The sequence below is a fragment of the Dendrobium catenatum genome, unplaced genomic scaffold, assembly GCF_001605985.2.
Source record: "Dendrobium catenatum unplaced genomic scaffold, ASM160598v2 fragScaff_scaffold_853, whole genome shotgun sequence".
Lineage (NCBI taxonomy): Eukaryota > Viridiplantae > Streptophyta > Magnoliopsida > Asparagales > Orchidaceae > Dendrobium > Dendrobium catenatum.
Genome location: NW_021319315.1, coordinates 4,936,280 through 4,944,199, shown reverse-complemented (window position 1 = coordinate 4,944,199; position 7,920 = coordinate 4,936,280). Strand labels below are relative to the sequence as shown.

The following is a 7,920-nucleotide window of genomic DNA, read 5'->3' as shown; positions in this document are numbered from 1 at the left end:
TACCTACCAGTACCGAGCATGTACCTACTGGTACCGAGCATGTACCTACCAGTACCGAGCATGTACCTAGTAATACCGAGCAGTACCGAGCATGTACCTACCAGTACCGAGCATGTACCTACCAGTACCAAGCAGTACCGAGCATGTACCTACCAGTACCGAGCATGTACCTAGCAGTATCGACAATGTACTGAGCAGTACCGAGCATTTACTGAGCGGTACCGAGCATGTACCTAGCGATACCGAGCATGTACCTTAGGTTTTTCAACAATGAAGAGAAGAAATGGCGAAATCCACTTACAGTTCTTGGCTCTCTTGCGCGCAGAAGGTGCTCTGTTTGGCCTTGATTGCAAACTTTGCCTCGAATGACAGCAGAAATAACGCAAGAACGAAGGAATGGGAAAGACGAGCTCTACTTGGCCGAGCAGAAATGACGAAGGAACGAGAGGCGAAGTCAGCGGGCTTTTTTTGGTGTCGACTGTGAGCTCTCCCGGTCCGCCCTAGAAGATTTCTTTCGTGGATCGGAAAAATAGGGCTTCTCGTTCGCGAAAAGGCTAAATAGAACGGACGATTTTATCATTTAATAACCGGACACGCGTGTCGGACACGCGTGTCCGATTTAAATTTTAATGTTTTAAATTCCGACACTCCAATGCCGTGTCGGACACGTGTCCATGCCGTGTCCGACGCGTGTCCGTGTCCGACACGTGTCCGACACTGCATACCCTCTTTAAGAGGCGTGTCGGTGCATCATAGGATCTGATACATCTACTCTCCTAATTGGGTCAATGAATAGCTGATGCTTTATGATACCAAATCATCTAAGGCAACTCTCTCTAATCTTATCTATCACTGGACCCATACTAACCTTTTCACGTATATACTCGTTTCACATTTTGCTATAAGTGTAAAGCCACTCATCCACTTGTGCATCTTCATCTTTGCAACAATTAACTAATTTTATGCTTCACTTTTAATGGCCAACATTCTAAGCCATAAAGCATGGCAAGTTTCACCACAATCTTATAAATTTTCCCTTAAGTTTGAGAGATACTTTTCTATCACACAACAGACCCAATGCATTCCTCCACTTCAACCATCCAACTTGAACTCTACTAATAATACCCCCATCAATTTCATTATTTCTTTGAACAATAGACCCGAGATATTTAAACTATGCACTTTTATAAATGACTTGATCACCAATGTCACAATCATGCCTGGTAAGTCTACTATCGGGGCTATACATTTGTTGAGAAGTTTGACGGAGAAGTATAGATAGAGTAAGAGGATATATATATGATATTATTGATTTTGAGAAAACATATAATAAAGTTTCAAGAGAAGTGCTCTGGAGAGTTTTGAAAAAAAGAGAGTTAATGATGCTTATATTCAAGTCATTAAAAACGTATCTAGGAGCTGTTACTTGTGTTCATTTCCTATTTCAATTGGATTATATCAAGGATCCACTTTAAGCTCATTTTTTTTTTCTTTAGTCATGGATGTTCTTACTAAACTTTTGCAAGAGGATGTACGTTAGTGTATGCATTTTTCTTGTTGATAAGACTAGAGAGGGAGTTGAAGGAAACTCAAATTATGGTGGTCAAGCTTAGAGTCTAAAGGTTTTTCATTTGACCATATTTAAAATTGAGTACATGGAGTGCCTATTTAGAGCCAACTCTAAAATTTTTTTGGTTGTGATGATTACGTTGAATGATTTATACTCAAATCCTAAAAAAATTCGGGTGGTTCTAGAGCACCATTGTCATGCTCTGTGAAGGATGTGTGAAAGCAATCTGATAAGCTTAACAAGCTAAGTAGATTCAAATCGCAATCAGGAGTGCCCATCACGCCACTCTTTAAAGCCCTGAAGAAGTTAAAGGCATTCTGATGAATGCTTGAGTGCGGAGTATTGTTTGTAGAGCTCAAGAAGATTATCACATTGCTACCTTCCCTCAATATTCCATTGTTTAACAAACCTTTTTTTCTTGTACCTTGGCGTCTAATGCAAAGTGGTTAGTTTATTTCCCATTCAGAAGAAGAGAAATGTTAGTAAACGGTTTATTATATTAGACATACCCATAGCTATCTGAATGTAGATATCCTCTCATAGAGAAGCTTGTGCTTGTCGTAATTATTGTTGCTTGAAAACTAAGATCATATTTTTCAAATACATTTTATCATAGCGGTGATCGACTATTTGTTATGCCAATTCTATAATGGTTAGAACTATCGATGCAGCTCACTAAGTGGTCAATCAAAATGAGTAAATATGACATTGAGAACATTTATTGGCCAACAATCAAAGCCTATGCCTTTACATATCTCATAGTCGATTTGGTATTGGCGAATGAAGTGCCTGATGGCCTACCATTAGAAATGGACGTGTTTTGGATGCTATTTATTGACAAAACTTCAAAGCACTAATGTATTTGGTGTTGAGCTAGCCAGCCCATTGGGCATAACTGTTTCTTGAAAAGTGCAACTTAGTTTTAGTGTGACCAATAATCAATTAGAATACAAAGCTGTTATAGTTGGATGGAGGAGGTTGGCATCTGAAATGGGTGTAAATAAGATACTATGGTAAATCGACTCATAATTAGTGGTTAAGTATATAGAAGGCATGTATGCAGTATATACTCATGATACATCTTACAATGTTTTTTGATAGGTAGGGACCAGGTCGTGACGAGGGTCATTCCTCTCAGGAGCAGATCCCTCAAAGGATTCACCTGGGCTCGAGAGGTACTCAACCAAGGATATCGATGGGCATCACTCGCCCTTGCCCACATCCGATAGAGAGCTTGCCCTATGCTAGGCGACGAGCAAGTTCCTCATATGGCAAATAGATCGTCACTCATCTCAATCAGATCCTCGCCTGGAGATTGCCAGACTCGGCTACAGAAAAGCGTTTTTTGTAGATACCTACATTCAACTACCACTATCAGTCTCAAAGATCCTTCCTAACTGCAAACTCTTATGCTTTCCTTTGATGACAAGGCAAACTCGAGTCTCCTACGATAGTCGTCAACCCAACAAGACGATTCGCCAGCTATTGGTCCATCTCTTCAGACTCGCCCACAGAATTGCCCTACGCCTACTCTCTCCTATTGAGCTCGCTCGATGACAAACAGTTTGTTTGACTGTTAATTTTTTCCCTCCAACCAATTAGGAGGCATGTGTCTTAGACTAGCGTGTAGTATTGTATGTGTATTTTGTGTAGCTTGTATTTTTTATTTTTTTCTATATAGCCTTTCCTGTAGCTCTCAAATTCCTATAACTAAGAGGTGATGAGGAACAATTTAAGACTTTTTTTTGACATTTTTCTCACATTTAGCTAAATACTTTGGGTTTATATATTTTTCCTGCATTTACTGATTGAGATAGTAGAGATTCTGCCGGTCTACTCTTCGTCTATCTATTCTCTACCATCCATTCTCACTAACAGGTTCTCAGCTCACCCTATCGATCTGCATGTAAAGTCGGGCATCATCCACCGGACAAATTTAGATTCAACATAAAGCACATAACTCATTCCATTGAAGTATTTGAAGAGGATCATGATGGAGATTGTGAAATTTGATTGAGTTGGAGCAAGGTATTTTCCTCGCGATTACAACGAGGTTGCAAACTAGTTTAGTATGGAAATCTGTACCTGACTGCAACACAAGAATTGATTAGTCCATTTATATGGATGCCTTTCCCTTGCTGTATGGATGAGATCAAGCTTTATGTTGATGGGATCTATTGCCATACTGTGATGATGCCTAGTTCGTTAGGTACAAGACTGCTATGTGCTTACTCTCAAATGGCATTTTGTTAGAAAGAGTTTCTTTTGTATCTCAATATGATGACTTGAACTGACCAAGACCCTTGAAATTCTGGAGGGTGTTGCATGCTTGAGAATGTGAATGTTGGTGAGGTGCTTGCAAAGAAAGTTATCCAACAAGGTTTCTTTTGGTCGAAATTAAGAAAAGGATGCCATCAGTTTTACTCAGAGATGCAAGACGTGCTAGGCTGACTGAAGAATTCTTTATTGATTGGATTAGTTCTGACCAATAACCATTCACCAGTATTTCACCATGTGGTGGATGGATTTCATTAGTCCTTTTTCGAGCAGAAGTGGATGGAAAAAGATTTCTTCTAGTTTTGCTCCACTATTTTAAGAAGTGGGTGGAAGTGAAGACCCTGGTTAAGAAACCAATGTTGTTATAAACTTCTATTGGTCAGAAGTAGCTATGAGGTTCGACTTGCTGCTTGCCATCATCCTTGACTATGATGCTCAATTAAATAATAAGAGTTGAGTAGCTTATGTGAAAGTTACAATATTAATGTCAAGTTTTCATCTATTAATAATTATTAAACTAACAACAGTCAAAGGAATAACTGATCCGCTTGTTGAAATTGAGGCTGCCACTTGAGAAAGTAACCGGACATAAGAGCTCTTTTGGTCATCTTATGGGCCTATTAAACAACTCTGTCATTAGAGAGACTCTTTTCACTTTGGCTTTCAGAGCAAAGGCAATGTCCCCAGTTGACTTGTACAAATTTGGCCGAGCTTATAGTATTAATACAACGATATTTGAAGAAGCTGAAAAATATCATTGCAGGGAATGAAGGACTTCCAACTCAAAACAATATGCAGTGTTAATTGCCAAAAAGCCAAAACGCCTTAATTCATCAAAAGACACTTCCAACTTAAGATTTTGTTCTTGGAAAGGTTGCAGTGGCTGGAAACACTAAGGGGTCAGAAAAATTTGCTTCAAATTGTTTTGGCTATTCATATCTAACCTTATGGGGGCCATGATTAGGAGCTACCCAAAACATAGAATGCTTGTGTTTTAAAGCTATATTATGTTTACTAGTCTTAATAATCCTTGAATTGCTATTAATATTTCTCTTTTTGGTAAATGCTCTCAATAAACATGCTAAGGGAGACCATGTGTAGTAATCCAAAGATCTGATATCTATGATAGCGCTTGTGATGGTGAATCCCATCTCTTATGAATAGATTTTCTTTCCATCGTTCGCTTGAATCCCATTTGACAACATGCACCTCATGTAATGCACTTCTCATTACGAAAGATTTCCTTAGCAATGCTTGATGACTCTTTTCTCTTTATAATTTATAATAAATTGTCGAGCAAAAAGAGGTGTTTGACCACCTTCATTTGTGACCACATTAATTCTCTAAATTGCACTTTGTTTTTTTGAGCAAATACTAGTTATTTGGCTGATTGCAACCTTCATAATAATATTTACATATTATCTACTGCAACTCTTTTTGTAATAAGTTAAAGCCTAAATCAGCAAACTCGAAGGCCTCAGTACATCATGCCTCATAACTAGTGTAGATGAACACATTTTCAGTCTCCATGACCACCTGAGGGTCTTATGTGACAAATTCTTGCATTTCGGTTAGTTGGTCCCAGTGTTCTCAGGCTCTCAACTTTGCATTCGCTAGTGTCCTCACACTTCCTCTAACTCTCTCTAGCCTTTTCATCCTTGGCCAAACTTGTGCTCGTTTTGAAGCTTGAGGAGCTCTCTCTCCACTGCGATGTTCTCTTTCATTTGGTGGATTCGACCATCCTTCAACTGCTTGATCTCCATGAGGATCTCCTAGACCTTTTTGTCGTTTGACCTCTCTTAGGGCACACATACATTCTTGACTAGCTCACGACTTTGGTGTGCTCAGTCATATGCCATGACGTCCATTGTCAGTAGACAGTTGACGACGTTCATGGTATTGTTGGTATTGTTTAGAGAGTTTATCTCCCCCCTTGTGGTGTTGCAACTCAACAAAATCAGGATCTGTCTTGAAAATGTTCGTTATGACATTGCCACTTCGTTTCTTTCCGTTAAAGAAATGACTGGTAAGGGATGCTAATCGTGATTGTTTATTCTGTGCAGTTCATGATGATATGATGGAGGTAAGTTCATTGTTATGGATGCTTGACAGAACGAGTATCTTGATAGTTGATGCAACTTGTTCCTTGGCTGTCTGTTGCACAATCTCTTATTTTTGGTTAGCTTCCTCCTCTTGGGCGGTTGCATCCTTTTGAGTAGCTCATTTTTCACGACTCACTTTTTAGCTGCTTTCTTAGTTGCCTCCTCTGTCATAGTTTATTCATTGAACGCCTTCTGGATAGCCTCGTCTTCCACCTTCATTGTAGGTTTAGCAACCCCCAAGGCCTTGTCGTCGCCACCTGATATTTACACCTTTTTCGATGGACTTTCTCAAGCTTGCTAAGGTTATAGGATACTATGCCTATTTGTCAAAGATTTCTCAGAGATTGTAAATCAGCAGCCTAGATCCCCTTATACAACCAACACATATGATGGTGCTTCGATTGAAGGTCCTAATTGAAGTTGATTTGCATGTATAGTTGTTAGGCCTTTGTCAATAGGAGGTTCATAAAATTGGTTGGTTATAGGGGTGTCAATTTTTGACCCGACCCCCGGACTCGACTTGAAAAATTATGGGTTTGGGTCCAACTAGTTTGTTAGACGGGTCAGGTTCGAGTTAAAAAATGTGTCCTGTTTCTAAATTGCGTTGGGTTCAGGTTGACCTGGCAACCCGAAATCAACCCGAAGTTGACCCGGGTTCGGGTTCACTAGCCTGCCTTTCGACGCTTCTATGGCACGTTCTGCACATCACACGCCCACTGGAGTCTGTCTCGCCCAATCCAGTCGAGCATCAGCCTAGCCGCCTAGCCCTCGCCCGCGGCACGCCTTCACCACGTGTTCACATTCACAAGTCACGAGCTGCCTGCAGCCTCTCCTAACCCGCCTTTAGCCTTGTCCACGTCCCAACGTCCTCACATCATGAGCCTCCATGCCGCACCGCCTCGTCCTGGCTGCCCGTAGCCTCGCTTAAGCCACCTTCAGACGAGCCCTAGCTCACCTCCGACACCTCGGCCTGGCTGCCCGCTGCCTCACCTAATGTGCCTAGCTGTTTAATGGAATTCAAAAAAGCGAGTTGGCGGGTCGTGTTGAGTCAACTCGATAACCCATGCGGGTCGGGTCTGGTTTGATAATTCTGACTATTTTGCAAAACAGGGTCGGGTTAGGATCAACCCGTTTAAACCTGGGTCAATCCGGGTTTTACCCGACCCCGACCCGCGGACTTGTTTTGAGACCCCTAGTTGGTTAGCATTCCGAATATTTTAGTGGAACTTACAATTTTGCATGAGGGAGAAGTGTAACATCATAATTTTTATACCCTTTAGAAATAGTACACATAGTAGGTGGCCAACAATCAAATCAGAACCTGATTGACTTATAGATCAAATTGCCATCAAATTTATTAACATGTCTTGCCCATACTCTCTTATCAATATGGTCACTAGATTCTAGACATAAATTAACCACCCATCCAATAATTTTCTATTTAAATCATTGTATTTGCCCAAATAAGTTTATTTCACCCATATCTTGATGGTCATATGCTGTTCGACATTATCATTTAGGCAAGATTTGGATGATCCCACATCACATTAGGTTGCTTTCATTATGAACTCGTACCTTATTGTCACATGTCACACATGCACTCGTGTGTAAGCAACCAACATTATTATGTCCTAACAACACAATATCATATAGATATAAAGGTGTCAAAGGTAAATCAGTCACCATCACTACGTGTAGTGTGCCCAAGTGGACCACTCTTTGAAAGTGCTCAGATGACACTAGAAAGTGCTCTGATATCACTTGAAAGTTCGTTAGTGATGTTAATCCCTATAAAACTGGCCCGAGGCTAACCAAGAAAGGGGGGGTGAATTGGTATTTAAAAATTTCTTTAAGCAAAAAGAATGATTATCACAAATCAAATCACCATAAAAACAAGTGCGGAAGAAAATAAATGCGGAAGTAGTAAAAACAAGAACACAAGAGTTTATAGTGGTTTGGTCAACTCGACCT

The 7,920-nt window shown here is 40.3% G+C and overlaps 1 protein-coding gene across 2 annotated transcripts in view; it reads left to right on the top strand.

The window, feature by feature from the left end:
* Positions 1 to 7,920, top strand: part of LOC110101406 (splicing factor YJU2) — a 76,076-nt gene that overhangs the window by 47,730 nt on the left and 20,426 nt on the right. The gene's annotated exons all lie outside the window — the stretch shown is intronic.